Source organism: Lactuca serriola, chromosome 3 (genome assembly GCF_051521515.1).
Source record: "Lactuca serriola cultivar US96UC23 chromosome 3, Lser_US96UC23_V15, whole genome shotgun sequence".
Taxonomy (NCBI): domain Eukaryota; kingdom Viridiplantae; phylum Streptophyta; class Magnoliopsida; order Asterales; family Asteraceae; genus Lactuca; species Lactuca serriola.
Window position 1 is genome coordinate 28,241,545 of NC_136410.1, and position 17,968 is coordinate 28,259,512.

The following is a 17,968-nucleotide window of genomic DNA, read 5'->3' on the forward strand; positions in this document are numbered from 1 at the left end:
TCCATCCACGTCGGTCTTCTTCTTGAAGATCCATTTGCACCCAATGGTCTTACGTCCGGGCACATAATCAACCAAATTCCAAACTTGGTTGTCATACATGGATTGGATCTCGCTATCCATTGCCTCTTTCCATTTTGCAGACTCTGGGCCTGCCATGGCTTCCTTATAGCTATTAGGTTCATCAAAATTTATTAGTGTACCATCACTAATATACGTGTCCCCTTCGGTAGTTATATGAAAACCATAAAACTGGGGATGAACTCTAACTCTATCGGAACGTCTAAGAGGTAAGGACTCATCAATCGGTTCAACCGGAGTTTCCTCCTCGGGTAAAGTGCCAGCGGTAGAGGTTCCTTCATCTATCGACTCTTGAATCTCTTCAAGCTCGATTTGCCTCCCACTGTCTCCTTGGCTTATGAGTTCTCGCTCTCGGAAAACTCCTCTCCTCGCAACGAAGACAACATTGTCCTTCGGTCTATAGAAGAGATATCCTAAGGATGTCTGCGGGTAGCCGATGAAAATACATCGCTCACTTCGAGGTTCGAGCTTTTTGTGAGTATCTCGTCTTACGAAAGCCTCGCAACCCCAAACCTTGATATGTGCCAACGAGGGAGCTTTCCCTGTCCACATCTCATAAGGTGTTTTGGCAACCTTCTTGGTAGGGACTCGGTTAAGGATATGGGCGGCAGTCTCTAAGGCATACCCCCAGAAAGAGATAGGTAGTGAAGCACGACTCATCATAGAGCGAACCATATCCAATAAGGTTCGATTACGCCTTTCTGCGACACCATTCAACTGCGGTGTCCTAGGAGGCGTCAATTGCGAAACTATTCCACACTCCTTGAGATAATCGTGGAATTCAAGACTTAGGTACTCTCCTCCTCGATCGGATCGAAGCATCTTGATTTTCCTGCCCAATTGATTCTCCACTTCATTCTTAAACTCTTTGAACTTTTCAAAGGTTTCTGACTTTTGCTTGATTAAATAGATATACCCATATCTACTATAATCATCGGCAAAGGTCACGTAGAAGCGGTTTCCATCCTTCGTGGTTGATCTAAACGGTCCACATACATCGGTATGTATTAGGTCCAATAGACCCTCACTCCTTTCACATGTACTTGTGAAGGGTGACTTAGTCATCTTTCCAAGTAAACAAGACTCGCATGTGTCATCTTCCCTAAGGTCGAATGACTCCAACACTCCATCCTTTTGGAGTTGGGCAATGCGTTTCTTGTTGACATGTCCAAGATGACAATGCCACAAGGATGCTTTATCCATACTAGTGGAAGAATCTATGTTCAAAACATCATTTCCTAAGTTATCAACAATCATAACAGTTTCATAAATTCCATTACATGGTATAGCTTCAAAGTAAAAGACACCATTTAGATAAGACAAAATAGAACCATTCTCATTATTAAAAGAAAATCTAAAACCTTGTCTATATAAACCATGAAACGAAATGATGTTTCTAGCCATTTCTGGCGAATAGCAACAATTGTTCAAATCTAAACACAAATTATTCCTGAGCACTAAAGAATACACTCCAATCTTGGTCACAGGCGACGATCTTCTATTCCCCATGATGAGATTGATTCTTCCTTGCTCCACATCCCTACTTCTTCTTAGTCCCTGCACATTAGAACAAATGTGGTAACCACAACCGGTATCAAGAACCCAAGAAATAGCATGATTGGAATCGTTAGATTTAATTGTGTATATACCTGCGAAAGATGGCTTGATCTTTCCTTCCTTGATGGCTTGCAGGTACTCTGGGCAGCTTCTCTTCCAATTTCCTATCTTGTGGCAGTGGTGGCACTCTGCCTCCTTCGGGTTAGGGCAGGGCTTAGCGGGATCAAATTTGGTCCCACTAGAAGAGGCACCATCTCGGGCTTTAACCTTGCGATAGTTCTTCGATGAAGCTTTCCTCTTCTTTCCCTTTCCTTGACCAATAGCCAAGACAGGAGCAGCAGGCGGATTGGGAGTTGGTGCAACAGACTTGTCTTTGAAGTTGCTCTCGGCAACCCTCAAGAGACCTTGGAGTTTGCTTAGGGTGACCTCTGCTTTGTTCATGTGGTAGGTCATCCTAAATTGGTTGTACATCGGAGGCAAAGAGTGAAGCACCATATCGATCGCCAAGTCTTCCCCAAAGTCAACATTTAACTTGCGAAGGCGGTCGACATACCTTTGCATCTTTTGCAGGTGCACGGTAAGAGATTCTCCACGACCCATCTTAGCGGAAATCATGTTGGTGAAAATCTCATAACGCTCTTGTCTCGTGTTTTGGTGGTATCTCTCCAATAAGTCTTGATGCATCTCGTACGGGTACATGTCCTCGTAGGACTTTTGGAATTCGGAGTTCATGGTGGCAATCATGATGCAATGTACCTTCGTTGCATCTCGCTCATGAGTTTCAAAAACGGTGATTTCAGCCGGAGTAGCGATTTCGGGGTTGATCTTCTCAAGCTTCTCATCGAGGACATACTCCTTATCCTCATAGCGAGCAATGGTGAGAATGTATCTTATCCATTCGCTAAAGTTCGTTCCATCGAAGGTGACCTTTTGGCAAAGGCTCATCAATGTGAAAGAACTAGCAGCAACGTTGTTAGCGTTCGACATCTACAAATAGAAAGGACAAAGATAGATTAGAATAAGAATCCCTAATTATCACCCAATAAGAAAATTAGGGCTAGGATCCAACAATAACATTTACATACTAGAAAAGGGATGTCGTAATCTAACATGCAAATAAATTGAAGGTAAGTGAATGACGATTCACTAATTCTCCATCACAAAGCTTAAACTATTAGCCCTAAGTGTTTTTGAGAATTCCTAGGTTCGGATGAGATTCATTGAAACTATTCAATGGCATGTTTAAATCTCGATATGCCCCTCTTGTTTGTGACTGGGATACCGAGGATCACAAAGCGGGTGTGAATTACCATGCAAATTCACATGGTGCCTTCATTGTAACGATCACCTATTCGATGTGCCGGTAAACAACACACGCTCCATCGAACTATGATAAACAATGAATCACCCTTTGCCACCTTTGCTTAGAACCAATTAGTGTGCCAGTAAACCACACACGCTCCACTAATTTCTTAGCAAGGGTGCAAAGTGTAATTCCATGGGATTGCATCAATTCACTTTTCCTAAAGTAACTAAGATTGGAAAATTTTAAAATATGTGTAGTTACTTTGTATTACTTATTATACTTTTAATGAGAGGATGAGGTTGCCCTATCCTACCCGTTCGGCTAACGACCCTCCACCAATCAAGCAAGCGGTGGGTGTGAGTGTACACCCATTAAGCGTCATTTTATAGGCCGCAACCTTATACCCACCTTATAGATCGGCTTCGTGAATGAGGCCTACTAATGGTAAGACTAACATTTAGTTATACATATATATATATATATATATATATATATATATATATATATATATATATATTATTCTAGTAATATCATATTAGTATAGGGTTGTATTTTAAATCTTTTAAAATCTAGATTTTGAAATTTAAGTTGTCTAAATTAAAACTTTTAATCACAAAATATAAATTTCAAAACTTGAGGACAAGTTTTAAACATTTAAAACATGGATGATCAAATAACAAATAATTCCAATTAACAATTAATATCCTAATTATCTATATTTGATTTTATTCAAGATTCCTTTCAAGATAATTACCAAAATAATCAAAATAATTAATCAATTATCATATAAGGAAATTAAATATTTTATTAGTTGATAAATATCTTTAATTAGATCAAGATTATAGTCATATATATCAAAAAATCGGATTAGGGTTGATCTAATATGATTAGGGTAAGTTTCCATAAGATAATTATGAAAAAATCCCGAATCTGGCCATTCATGACGCCTGGACTCGCCGAATGCACAAAGGGACTCACTGAGTCAGGCCAACTCGCCGAGTCCACTTTGGAACTCATCGAGTCCATGACTCATAAACATAAAAATCGAATTTTGTAGTTTTGTTTCAGTTAATCAAGCAACAATTTAATGAAAACCAAGCTAGGCTCTGATACCACTGATGGGTTTTGGCCATAAGAACTTTCCTATGTGCGCATGCAAAACCCTAATGCTTGGATCTAAGCTTTCTAATTAAACATGCTTTGAATCCAAGACTTCTAATGACTAATTAGGTTAAATAACAACATTGAAACAGATCTAGAACCATACCTTTGAATTCCTTGTTGATCTTGTTGTCTTGGCGCTTCTAGAGTCACAATTGTCACTCCTCTAATGGCTTACAAACACCAATAGCAAGAAAGATGATTTAGGAGAGAGGAGAGGGGAGGAAATCGACAAGGGTTCTCTTACTTTTAGGTGAGGTGCAGATTTGCCTTAGCTATGTGTAACGCCCGGGTTTCAGGGCTAAGCATTTTTGTCAATGTAATAGTCTAGGTCAACTCTTGTAACTCTTTTTGAAGTAATAAAGATGAAATATTTGAGTATTATGTGAATTATATGTGTTTATTATTTAATTATAAATGTATAATTAATAAAGAATAAAAAATGAGCGTCAAAAATTAAAGTGTGAGATAATCCCGATATCTCTACATAAAGTTGTAGAATATGTCTCAAGGTTTCCGTGCATATAAGGAACGCCGAAATCCGAGTTATAACAAAGAAGTTATGACCCGTCGAAGTTTCACGACAGAACCGGCACGATACCGGGAAGCGTGAATAGTGAATTTACGATAGAGCGAGATTTAGCCTTAGTGATCTAAACGAAAGTCGTAGAATATGTTAAACTAAGAACATCGATAAAAAGAACGCCCAAATCTGACTTCGTATGAAGAAGTTATGAGATTTTAAACAGACCAATCATGTCCCGGCTTGTTAAAAATATAACTTTAAAAATAAAATCAAAACTAGCCGACGGAGTCTAAACGAAAGTTGTAGAGTACGTCTTCACCTACGCGTGGATATAAAGAACGTCAAAAACGGAGTTCGTATGAACGAGTTACAAATTATAATAGCATATTTACGTATTAAAATAAAGTATAAATCATGTATACGTACACATATATATACATATGTATATATCATTAGAAAGGTATCGATGATGCGGTCATTATAAGACTAATGTTGAGTTCTTTTGACATTAGTTTAGTACAAATATCATTAAATCCATTTATAATAGTATTATAGAGGGGTGTTTAGTTGTTTATATAACTAAAAGGTCATTAAGTAATTATGGAGGGTAGTTTTTGAAAATTCAATTAGTATAAATAAGAGCCTTGGGCTCTCATATTTCTTGCACCATTCTCTTGATTCAAGAGTCTTTCTCTCCTTATCCCCCGAGCATTTCGGTCCCTCGTGATTCGACTTCTCTTTCTGTAGCTTAGTATAGTAAGGTGAGCGCTGAAGTGCTGCACGAATCTTTCTTAGAAAGATTCAGCGACGAAGTTCTGCCCCTGCAGAGCCCGACTCCTAGCTAAAACCCCCTTGTAAGTAAGTTATGCTTACCTTATTTTAATATAGCTTATATTTAAAATTAGTATTGTTATTATGAACTTATAATAAATATTTGAGCTATTATTATAACTTATATAAGTGTCGTTGTAATATTTTTTTTAACTACTCGCGGTACGGGGAATCTGGTTTAAAGGGCCGCATAGGGTTGTTGGATTTCAGAAGTGCTATATGCCAAAATGGTCCTGCCCTCCGGTGTTTTATGTGATGTGATTAAAACGACCTTTAATCTATGAAGATCGATTAGATCTTGAACAAGTATGTAAATATAAAACTTTATGAACGCAATAAAAAGAACAAGACAAGATGGAATCAAATGTGTCGAATGATTTAAACAAAATCCTCAGAAGAGCTCGATTAAGAACATCAACTGTAAAGGATTGGAAGGTTACAAGAACGATTAAAGAAAAAGTGTAATGCTGTCGTTAAGCTCTCTAAAAACCTTAACCTAATATGCATGCAAGCATATTCTTATAAAAAGGCTCTCGGTTGGACAGGCCTAAACCGGAGTATAAAATAACTATACTATCAAGCCCAAAAGACGCAATCCCAAAATAATCTTCAGCCCAATAATCTCCCCCTTTGCGTCAATTTGGAGCGAGACCTTCACTTGTTACTTGGGCCAGCAGCTGAAGCAGGTACCTTCTTCTTCACGGTGCTAAACAGACATTTGGTGATAGAGAGTATGGTCTGTCTAAACCGGATGTACCATTGGATCATGTCGTTGAAGTACTTGACATCATCAGCCGAATTCTCTTTACACCGCTTGATAATTGATAAAACGTGCTCCAAGCAAGCTGTGGTGTAAAGGTGTTTGTCAGCTAAAGCGAAGAGACATTTCTGTCCTTCGGCTCTAGTGAACATTACCGAGTTTCGCCTCGGATCAATCTTGCCCATTTGCATTTTGTTGAGATCACTGGCCGATCCCACAGGAGCTATCTTCGGTTTCTTCTTGAAGACTGTGGCAACCTCCTGATCCATTAGGGCAACCTCCATGATGTAGCATGCTAACATCCTTTTGACATGGTCTATGATGGGACCATATTCGGTTTCATTGGTCAAAAGGATATTGTACAGGACAATCCAATCATGAGGATTTAGATTCGGCAGATCCGCCAGGGAGATAATGTGAGCAGTTCTTGCAGATCCTCGAATGAGCTTGAACCTAACGTTTGTGAATCTCCCCACGGCATAAGGCTTCAGCACCCGAACGTTCACAATCTTCTGGGCGCTCCAGGTAAGGTATTGAGGGCGAGCAGCCTCCAGATAGAAGTCAATGAGCTCCCTGTCAAGCTCATCGTTCGGAAGCGGGACTTCAAAAATGTTAGAGAAGGCGTGGAAGATGAACGCCTTTTGAGTCAGCGGCATATCAAACTGCGAATCGACAGTGTTGTTGCAGTCGAATGATATAACCGGCTCGAGCCATAATATGCTTGGAGTTTCTATGGCCTCTTTTATCATACGTTCCCTGGTCCAGGCAGGGAAGAGCATCTTTCGGCTCTCAAGGAGATCGTGGGCTTCTTTTTGCTTGCGTTCGACTTCTTCAGCCTCTCGCGCCACACGACTGGCATCATCATCAGTATTGCGACTGTTCTTTCGTTTTAACATGTCAGCAATGGTCTCCCTGTCTTCATCTTCATCTTTATCTTCCTCAGCTATGTTTTTGCCCTTGTTCTTCACACCCGAACCCGAGGCATGACCAGTCTGAGGTGGTTCGGTTGTGTGAGTAGCTTTGGAGGAAGGAGGTGGTTTCGATCCTTTCTTCTCATCTCCCCCTTGTTTCGGAATGGACACGAAACTCGGAAGGCCTTCGATTTTGCTAAGAAGGTCCATGGCCGGAGATAGCTTTTCAGCAAGGGTGCGCCTTACTGAGTGGTTGAGAATAGGATCGTGTGCTTCAAGGATGTTGGATAATGCTGCGTGGACATCCGAAACACAAGATCTGATCACCTCCCTTTCGGATCGAAGAGCGTCCAATTGTTGTTGTGAGTTGGAAAGCTCCATGCTCTTGACCTTGAGGGCGGTTGTTTTGCTCGCCAAAACGTCCATCAGAGAATTCTCAGCTGCAAGATCCTCTTGTAGCTTAGCCAGGCGGGCATCGATGGAGGCACGAAGTGCCGAGTTGTCGTCACTTATATTCTGGCGTAGGGTGGCGAACGAAGTCAACTCCGTTGAGACAAACTTGGCAAATTGTTGAACAATTGGTTCCAAAGTCGTCTTCGTGGCGTCGGCGCTTTCTTGCAAAGACTTCAGCAGGACAGAAGCGTCGGAGAATAGTTTATCGACTTTTTCGGTCGCTGCCTCACAGGCTCGGGTGGAGGCATCGATTGCAGCAGTTGCTGAGGCCACCGAATCATGTTGAGCCCTTGAGAAGGCGTCAACAATCTTCTGAAGGGCAGCTTCAGAAAGAGATGACTGCTGGTTGGAAGAGGAGGCGAGAAGTAGATCAACCTTCTCGTTAAGCTCTCGGAGATGCTTCTTTGTCACTGGAGCATCATCCTCCTCGTCACTCTGAACTTGAAACGGACTATAGTAGACCAAATCATAGTTCATGTGTTCCCCGCCAAGATAAGTATCGTCTCCATCAGAGGCATTTTCTGGAGATGGAGGGGGTGGTGAAGCTGGGGGTGTTGTGGTTGGGGTATTGGGTAGGGTAGTTTTGGGTGGTGGTTGAGTATGGGTAGGTTCGGTTGTATGGGTTTCGGTTTGAGGTGGTTCGGTTACGGGTGTGGTTTCGGTTACTGGTGGTGTTTCGGTTGCAGTTGTGAAAATGGGTGGTGGTATAGGGAAAGATGTTGATGGAATAGTGGTAGTGGGGATTATGGTGGGAATGGAAGTAGGAATGGTGGGTGAAGGAACTGGTGAATTATGAAGTTCCACCTCTGGGGTAGGAGAACGAGGTGGTGTGTTCCCTCGTTGAGGAGATTCGTCTCCTTGAGAGCCGTCAGAACCCGAACTCTCGCCCTCAGAAGCACTTGAAGAAGAGGGAATAACGAGCTTGCGCTTTGGTTGTGTCTTCCTCCTCTTCGGCTGTGGGGACTGTGTAGCCCTTGTTTGTTTCCTCTTCTTGGGAGAAGGACCCTTTGGAGCTTTGGTTGCTTGCTTCCCCTTGTCAGCCTTTTTGCCCTTGTTTACCGGTTTGTTTGCATCGTGGATAGACCTTAGCATGTCCGGTGTCAATTCCCTTGGACCAGTTGGCCTAAACTCCTTGATGGTCCGGATCAGTCTGTTGTCGGAGGGCACAGAACCATACATTGTCTCCGGGATGGAGCCAATGAAGGAAAATTTTGATGCATCTGAGACGATGATCTTCTTGGTATGGAATGTACCAACAGAAGACATCGATGCACCATCAGCAGTTGGAACACCAAATTTGTCCATGGCCCATCTTGTAATCAAGATCCAGAACCGGGCCAACGACACCTCAGAGTGTCGGGATGAAGAAGAGAGGCTCTGAATGAGCTGTTGCCATAGGACAAACCCATAGTCCAGGTTTATCCCGTTGTAGACCCCATACATTATCGACAGGAAAAGACGACTTGCACCGTCAGACTCTGAGCTCCTCTCTGATAGGCCCTTGAAAAGGACTGTAAATAGGCCATTCCATTGGGGCGGCAGGCAAGACTTCTTAAACTTGGCGACAAAGGTGAGAACCTCTGTGTATCCCATGTTGTAAAACATGTTATACAAATGGCCGATCGGAATCGTCTCTGGATGAACTCTTGAAGGGTCAACGGCAAACCCTAGCATAGTGCAGAATCTTTGGCATGATACGGAGGTCTTGTGTTCTGCAAGCTCGAAAAATACCCGGTCGACAGCCTTGTCGTAGTAAGCAGTCGCGTAGACCTGCGATAGGGCCACCATTGGCACAGTTTCAATGCATGAGAGTGGAGGAGCAAGCTGGGAGTACTTCAAGCATTCTATGACCGGCGACATGTAGGAATCGTACGCCAGTGGGTTGAGATCAATGACCAGACACTGCTGAGGACGGATGGGGAGGATCTGAGAAGTAGCATGGACGGAAGAAGATTCTGCCATTGTTGAAGGTAGTTGAAGAAGAAGATGAACAATGAAGCGCTTTGGAGGTTTTTGCTCTTTAGAAAATCCGGAAGCAGTAAAAAGGTAAATGGTGTTGTAGACTGCCTTTTATAGTGAGGGATTGGAGAGAGAAAAATCGTTTCATATCTTCTATGCAATGATCACGTAGGAGAGATAGTGTCAGATTCCTAGTATCACGCTACCCAACAAGCGCCGTTTCAGAGAGAGGAACCGTTTCCATTTCCACACGCGCCTTTAATGGCAGAGTGATGACGCTTGGATATCGCACACGCGTCCATAAGTGTCAGTAAAAGCGCGGCCGTTTCACATTCACACGCGCCCACTTTTTACTGTCGTTTGAAATTCAATCCTTTTAATCTCCCGCCGAGTCAGCAACCTTTCGTCTTATCCCTTTTAAACGCCATTTTTGAATTAAATTGCCACGTGGATTGTTTTTGACCACAGCTCCATAATTAACCACGAAAGTAGAATTCAGCCTGTAAATAATTAGCAACGGAATTTGGGAAAATCAAAGATTTTCGTGCAAAGAGTGTAAAAGAAAAAGAAATAAAGCAACTCTTTTAAGGATAGTCTGTGATGCCAATAATGACACGAAACTGATGATCCCGGGCACGAATCTCTTCCTTCAAGGTCAAGAGAGACCTCAAAGTGTTAGTGTGGAATCCCGTTGAATTACGATCAAACACTTATTAATAAATGTTGAAAGGCTTCTTTTAATTAGGCTAAATAAGGGTGGTTTCGCTTTGATTCATCAATTCTATTCTTGATATAAGAAAGAAAGTGAACAAAGTACTTGTGAGACCGGTGTAGCCTGTTGAACAAGTAGGTAGGAATTTATTTTGTATTGGCTTGGATTAGTATAAAATCTCAGAAAAAGAATTAAAAACTGGATCCCAAGGGAAGAAATGTTATGGTATTTAACAATTTCATAGGAATCACACAAAAGAAAATTTGAGATTTCATTAGGGTACATTCGTCAATCCTTTAGTGAATGCTTGAACAATTTAATTGTTCACCGTCACTTCATTAGGTGTTGAATTTTGGGTTTCACTCAGCTCATAGTGACACGAAACTAAGATCATAAACACAGATGTTGTGTAACCATAAACCTCAGTGGTAATTTCTGAGAGTCTCAAGGGTTACGTTGATGAAATGAATGTAGTGGAGAAGAGTTATGGAGATGGTGTAAGAAGATATAGTACCTCTGCTGCGAAAATAAGGACCAAGCAAAAAACTCTTAACTCATGTGAGAAAAGAGTGAGGTAGCTCACGATTAGAATAAATGGGTTAGCCTTATTGGGAAGACAAGGTTTGTGTATACCAGGTCATGAAGGCTATTATTCAAAATCTTATGAGGCTTGGGACACATACAGCAGCATGCTTCTAGGGATACTAAAGTAGTTCAGCAAATATATCCCCACAAACGAACGAACACAAAAAAATATAAGAATAAATTTTTTTTTGGAGTTTTTGAGATTTAAAAATATGAAAAACCGAACCCGAACGTTCGGTTGGTTTTGGTTGGAAAAAGTTGAAAAACCGAACCCGAGCGTTCGGTTGGTTTCAGTTCTAGAAAATTTTGAAAAACCGAACCCGAACCTTCGGTTGGTTTCGGTTTAGGAAAATTTTGAAAAACCAAACCCGAACCTTCGGTTGGTTTCGGTTCCACAAAATTTTGAAAAACCGAACCCGAACCTTCGGTAGGTTTCGGTTTTGTAAACTTTTGAGAAACCAAGGAATTTAGACATACAAGATAAAAATACTTTTAACACAAAGAAAAACAAAATTGTACATGAAATATATAACATAGAGAAACTACCTTTGAAGAGATGAGCGAGACACATGGTTTTAACCGAACGCGAACGTTCGGTTGGTTTCGCTTCTTACGTTTGAGATTGAGAGGTAGTATGAGGTACTGACTCTAATTCCATCATACCTAGCCCTTGTAACATTCTGTTGAATGATGCTTCAGGAAGAGCTTTGGTAAAGACGTCAGCCAGTTGATCAGTGGTTCTTACGAAGTGAACTTCAACGTTTCCATCTTCCACGTGATCTTTGATGAAGTGATACCTCAGTGCTATGTGTTTGGTTTTAGAGTGTTGCACTGGGTTATGACAGATCCTAATTGCACTTTCAGAGTCACAATATAGTGGGATCTTCTTCATATTAAGTCCATAGTCTCGAAGTTGACTCTGGATCCAAATCACTTGTGATGTGCAGGATGCAGCGGCAATGTATTCCGCTTCGGCAGTAGACAACGACACACACGTTTGTTTCTTGGATTGCCAGCTGACCAACTTTCCATCAAGGAATTGACAGCCACCAGTTGTGCTTTTACGGTCGAGTCCACATCCTCCAAGGTCAGCATCAGAATAGGCTTGAACGAAGAAGCCTGAGTTGGATGGATACCATAGACCTAAGGAGGTGGTTCGCTTGAGATAGCGTAAGATGTTCTTCACTGCAAGCATGTGAGGTTCGCGTGGGTTTGCCTGAAATCGAGCACAATAACACACAGAAAACGTGATATCAGGCCTGCTAGCAGTTAGATACATCAGTGAGCCTATCATTTGACGATAGAGCGTGATATCGACAGCCGGTTTGTCTAGAGATGGGGTAAGCTTGGTGCCGAATGCCATTGGGATTTTGACTTTTGAGTCACCCATCATGCCAAACTTTGCTAGGAGAGTCTTCGTGTAAGCTTCCTAATTAATAAAGATGCCTTCGGGTCCCTGTCTTATGTTTAAACCAAGGAAAAAGTTAATAGGACCCATTGAGCTCATTTCAAACTTAGTCTCCATCAGCTTTCTGAATTCAGCTGTTAAGCTGGGATTCATGGAGCCAAAGATGATGTCATCGACATAAATTTGAACTATCATAAGGTGGTTACCTTCCTTTTTGCGAAAGAAGGTTGGGTCAACCGAACCTTGTTTAAATTTAGACATCTTTAAAAATTTTGTAAGCGTTTCATACCAGGCTCTCAGAGCTTGTTTGAGGCCGTACACAGCTTTATCCAGAATGTAGCAATGATTTGGATACTTTTCGTTCACGAACCCAGGAGGTTGCTCCACATACACAGTTTCTTCGAGTTCTCCATTGAGAAATGCACACTTGACGTCCATTTGGAAAACCTCAAAGTTTTTGTGAGCAGCATAAGCTAGAAATATTCTAATAGATTCTAGCCTAGCGACTGGAGCGAAAGTCTCTTCATAGTCTATCCCTTCCTCCTGACAGTATCCCTTTACCACCAGACGAGCCTTGTTCCTTATGACATTACCTTCCTTGTCCATTTTGTTCCTAAAAACCCATTTAAGACCAACAACCGAAGCATCTGGAGGAGTTGGAATGAGGCGCCAGACTTTGTTCCTTTCAAACTCGTTCAGTTCGTCTTGCATTGCTTGAACCCAATCAGAGTGATCGAGGGCAGTGTTAACTGTCTTCGGTTCAACTTTTGATACGAATGAGTTAAACATACAAAATTCAACCTTTGAAAATAAGGATGTCTGTTTTTCCTTCAGTTGAGATCGGGTCAGAACCTTTTCAGATACATCACCAACTACTTGAGAGATAGGATGATCTCTGGTCCATTTGGTAAGGGGAGGGTAATTCGGATCAAAGGTTGGGTCTAGTTCAGCATTGATCATTTCTTCTGGATCAGATTGGCTATCGTAATCAAGCGTCATATCATCATGCTCCCCCTCAATTGATGAGTCTTGAGAAACATGAGGTTCAGGGGTTTCTTGTGGTGTTGGACTTTCAGAGGTTGAAGCACCTTCGGTTGGAGAGGTATCTTTGGTTGGAGAGGCACCTTCGGTTGGTGAAGGACCTTCGGTTGAAGTTGTAGAGCCTGGCTCCCCCTGGACTTGTGAGCTTGGCTTCCCCTCGACATGAGAACTTGGCTCCCCCTCGACTGAAGCATTGTTGGATGGAGATTCATCAGTGGGCGATTCTCCTTCATGCATTCTTCTTGCAGCATCTTCGACAATCTGCTTCATATGATCAACTTTGTTGTCAGCTGCACCTGTTTCTGAGAGAGAAGCTTTTTCCGGTTCGTCAAAGAGTTCCAGAAATTTCTCGTATAAATTGGCGATCGAGACTGTGACTTGGCCAGTTTGAGGAAAGATTTCCCCGGCAGTGTCTTCTTTGGCCTGTAGCTTTTTGACATAGCTATCGTCAAAGGTCACGTAGTATGTCTCTTCAATCCTTCTCGAACGCTTGTTTAGGACCCTGTACGCCTTGGATGTGAGCGAGTAACCCAGAAAGATTCCCTCGTCGGCTTTGACATCAAACTTGTTGCGATGTTCTTTAGAGTTAAGGATGAAACACCTTGAGCCGAACACATGGAAAAATTTCACATTGGGCTTTCTGTTGTTTATTATCTCATATGGTGTGAGCGTGAATCGCTTATTGAGATAAGACCTGTTCTGTGTAAAACAAGCAGCAGAAATAGCGTCAGCCCAAAAATAAAGAGGTAAGGAAGCAAAACTTAGCATAGTTCGGGCAGCTTCACACAAAGATCGGTTTCGTCTTTTGACTATTCCGTTCTGTTGTGGTGTGTAGAGAGCTGAGAAATTGTGACTAATTCCCTTTTCTGCAAGAAACTCTTCAAACTCCCTGTTCTTGAATTCAAGACCATTGTCGCTCCTGATGTTGCGAACGACCTTCTTGAGCTGGACTTCAATTTGCTTGATAAACACTTTCAGCTTTTGAGTCGCTTCAGATTTGAGCTTTAGAAAGAACACCCATGTAAATCGTGAAAAGTCATCAACAATAACAAGAATATACTTGCTACCACCGATGCTTTCGATAGACGAAGGACCACACAAATCGATATGAAGTAATTCGAGTGGTTCAACAACTTTTGTGTTGATTACAGATGGGTGACTTTGACGACTCTGCTTCCCCATTTCGCATGCAGCACACAAATGCTCTCTGTCGAACTTGAGCAATGGAAGACCCCTGACATGACCTCCAGTGACAAGTCGGTTGACATCTTTAAAATTGAGATGAGAGAGTCTTCGGTGCCACAACCAGCTTTCGTCGGATTGAGCTTTTGATAACAGGCATAGGGCTGGGTTTCCTTTGATGGGTTGCATGTTTAGAGGAAACATTTCACCCTTTCGCTCTGACTTGAGAATCACTTTCTTTGTCTTTTTCTCTATGATTTCAGAACCTTCATCATCGAATGAGACTTTGAGACCTGTACCTCCAACAAGCTGAGATACACTGATGAGGTTGTGTTGGAGTCCTTCCACATAAGCCACCTTCCTTATAGTGAAGTCTCCATTTGTTATCATTCCATATCCCTTTATGGTGCCGAAAGAGTTATTTCCAAAATTGACGTTGCCACCATTTGCAAGAGATCTGTATTCCCTGAGCTCCTCTTTCCTCCCTGTCATGTGACGCGAGCAGCCACTATCAATGTACCATTCTTCGTCAAACTGCTCGTCACTTATAACCTACAAAAATTAAGCAGATTTAGGAACCCAAAGTTTCTTGGGTCCACGTGAGCTTTTCATGGGAACAGGAATAGTAAGAGAGATGTCAACTAGATATGTTCGTTTTATGAGAGTTGTTTCATCTTTCTTTTTAATGGCAAAGACTTTTATTTTGTTAGGATTGGGTGAGTTCGGTTTGGACTCTGGTTTGGATTCATTGACCTTCTGCTTTCCCTTTTGTTCAGCTGACGAATGAGAATTTTGAGAACAAGCGGAATTAGCTTTAGAGCAAGATGGAGATGAATCGGCGGAAGTAGAAGAATTAGAAGGACGAGAAGAATTAGAATGAGAGAGTTTGGATGGAGAGGACTTCCTGGCTAGAGACTCTAGGTGAACCTTTTGCTTTTGATCATTGGAGGGACTGACCTTAGAGTCTTGTTCTCTTTTGACTTCAGAACCGAGCCTCTGCGTTCGGTTGGAGTTGTTCTTGGAACTGAACCTGTGGTTTCGGTTGAAGTCTTTTTCAGAACCGAACCTTTGCCTTCGGTTGGTATTTTCTTGTGAACCGAACCTTGGCTTTCGGTTGTTGTGATATTCAGGCTTTCCTAGAGGATTGTTTTCATACTTCAGATTCTTGTCTTGGTGTGAGTAGTATGCATTCTGGGAGTGCCAGAATTGTTTCCTTTCAGAAAGGTTTTTCCTGTATCTTTTGTTCCTTTCTATCTTTCTATTCCTCATCTGCTTAGGTTGATGATGAAAATTCGCTTTCGTTTTCGTTGTCTCCTTGGCTGGTTCCTTTTGAACTTCAGGAGTTTTACTTTGAGCCGAGGGAGCAAAGGGAATGTCTGTTGAAGTTCCACTTTGAGCTGAGGGAGTAGAGGGTATGTCTTCTTTTGCCGAACGATCATCCTTCTGAGGAATATCTTTCGTACCACTGGTGCTTGGCTCATTGAAATTATCCGGCTTGTTCAAAGGTTCAGGGATGTATCTTCCTTTGCTCATCCAGGAGGTTCTTTCAGATAAGCCAACGATTTCATTTGCATTATCAATTGGAGCTTCCCAGAAGTACTCATCGCAACCATCAGCATTGTCTTCGTTAACAATAGCTGTGAGTTTAGCTGTTTGATGTTCGGTTACTCCAGTCACCTTGTATACTTGATTCGGAGTGGTCCTGACCTTTTGATACACAACTGCTTTTTCAACTAATATCGGGGACTTTTGTTGGGACAATCGAGCGAACTCCACTAAATTTTCAGAAATAAGATTCTTGTGGTTTTCAGGTTCGCTTTTAACAAATTCTGAGCAGTCAACCGTGTCCTCTACAGAAATTTCACTCATGTTTTCGTCCTCGTTAAGCTCAGATGCATTTTCAACATCAATTTTGTTTTCTGAGCTTACGTTGGCGTTTAAAGAGTCAAATTTTTGCATGGTTTCGGTTCTCAGTTTAAGTTTGTCATTTTCATCCAAAAGATTTTTGAGCATGTCCTTGTGGTCTTTGGATTTAATGAAGGACTCAATTTTGTCCAGTCCATACATGTAGGTCGGATTGACATCATCAGACGATATCACACTCTCACAATTGTAGGCTTCGGCATCGATTTCATCCTCCTTGAACTCTAGGAAGGGCAAAATCATTCGATGGATCTTTTGGCCTATCTCACAATCCAAGTGAAGTTGAGTAATATTAGAATACAAACGTTTATCAATTAAACAAAAAACATTCCGCTGCTTTAACAATTTTAAATTGTCTCTCTGCAAATAAATGTTTTCGTCTTTAACTTTAACTAATTCCGACTCCTTTAACTCAATCCACATTCGCCGCTCCTCACTCTTCGACGCCACCCTGCTTAATTGATCGGTTAGGTTAGAATTGGTGACTCGAGTTTGAGTTAAGCTACTATCTAGATGAGAAATTCTTGTATTAACATTTTTTAGTTCTTTCTCATATGATGATGGTGGTACTTTAGATGAAATAAAAACAGATTATACCTTCTTTATCAGTTCATCGAGCTCATTGAACTGCTGGCTGAGTGGTTTGGCCGTAAAGCACATATCCTCCTGTACCTTCGGTCCATCGCTTCCTCCATCGGTGTTGTATCCCCTCATTTGAGATACGTCAGTCACCATGAAGCATCTTCCTCCACTGCTTTCTTCCTTAGCCACATAAGCCTTTCCATGGGAAGGCTTCCTCACTTCTTCGTCTTCTGAGTCGGTAGACCAAACTTCTGTGCTACCGAACTCATCATCATTAACCGAACCCTGCACAATAAGAGCATTAATAGAAGGGTTAGCGGTAGACTTCTTCTTTCTCAACTCATCCAGTCTCTTCTGCAGCACGGCTTCCTCATCATTTCCATCATCCTTTTCAGCCATTTTCTTAAGGACACAGTCCTTAGCATAGTGGTTTTTCCCACCACAGTAGAAACAGCTTACTCCGGAATCGCCATCCGCCTTCGGTTCCTTCTTGGGCTCCTCAGCCTTCGGTTCATTGTTCACTTTTTCAGAGCTGTAACTCCCCTGCCAGTTTCGGTTTTTGTTGCTGGGGAATCTCTTCTTTATGAACCTCTTAGGATTGGACACCATCATGGCATAATCCTCAGACGTGAGATCATATTCCTCCAAGTTAAGCTCTTCATCCTCCATCACAGATTTACTTTTAGATAGGAGGGCCAACGAACCAAGACTCGAAACGACGTTCTTCTCTTGCACCACAATCTTCTCTTGGGACTTTAGAATACCCACCAGTTTTGCCAAAGAGTATGATTTAAACTGCTCATGAGCTTTGACTGTGGAAACCACTGCTCTCCATTCAGACCTCAATCCGTTCAAGAAAGTAACCTTCTGTTCGATAAGCTTCCTTTCAATATCGTGTTTGATCATGTTGCTGAGAAGATGATTGAAGCGATCAAACGTCTGGGTCACCGTTTCTTCGGCCCCTTGCCTGAATTCTCCAAACTCAGATAGAAG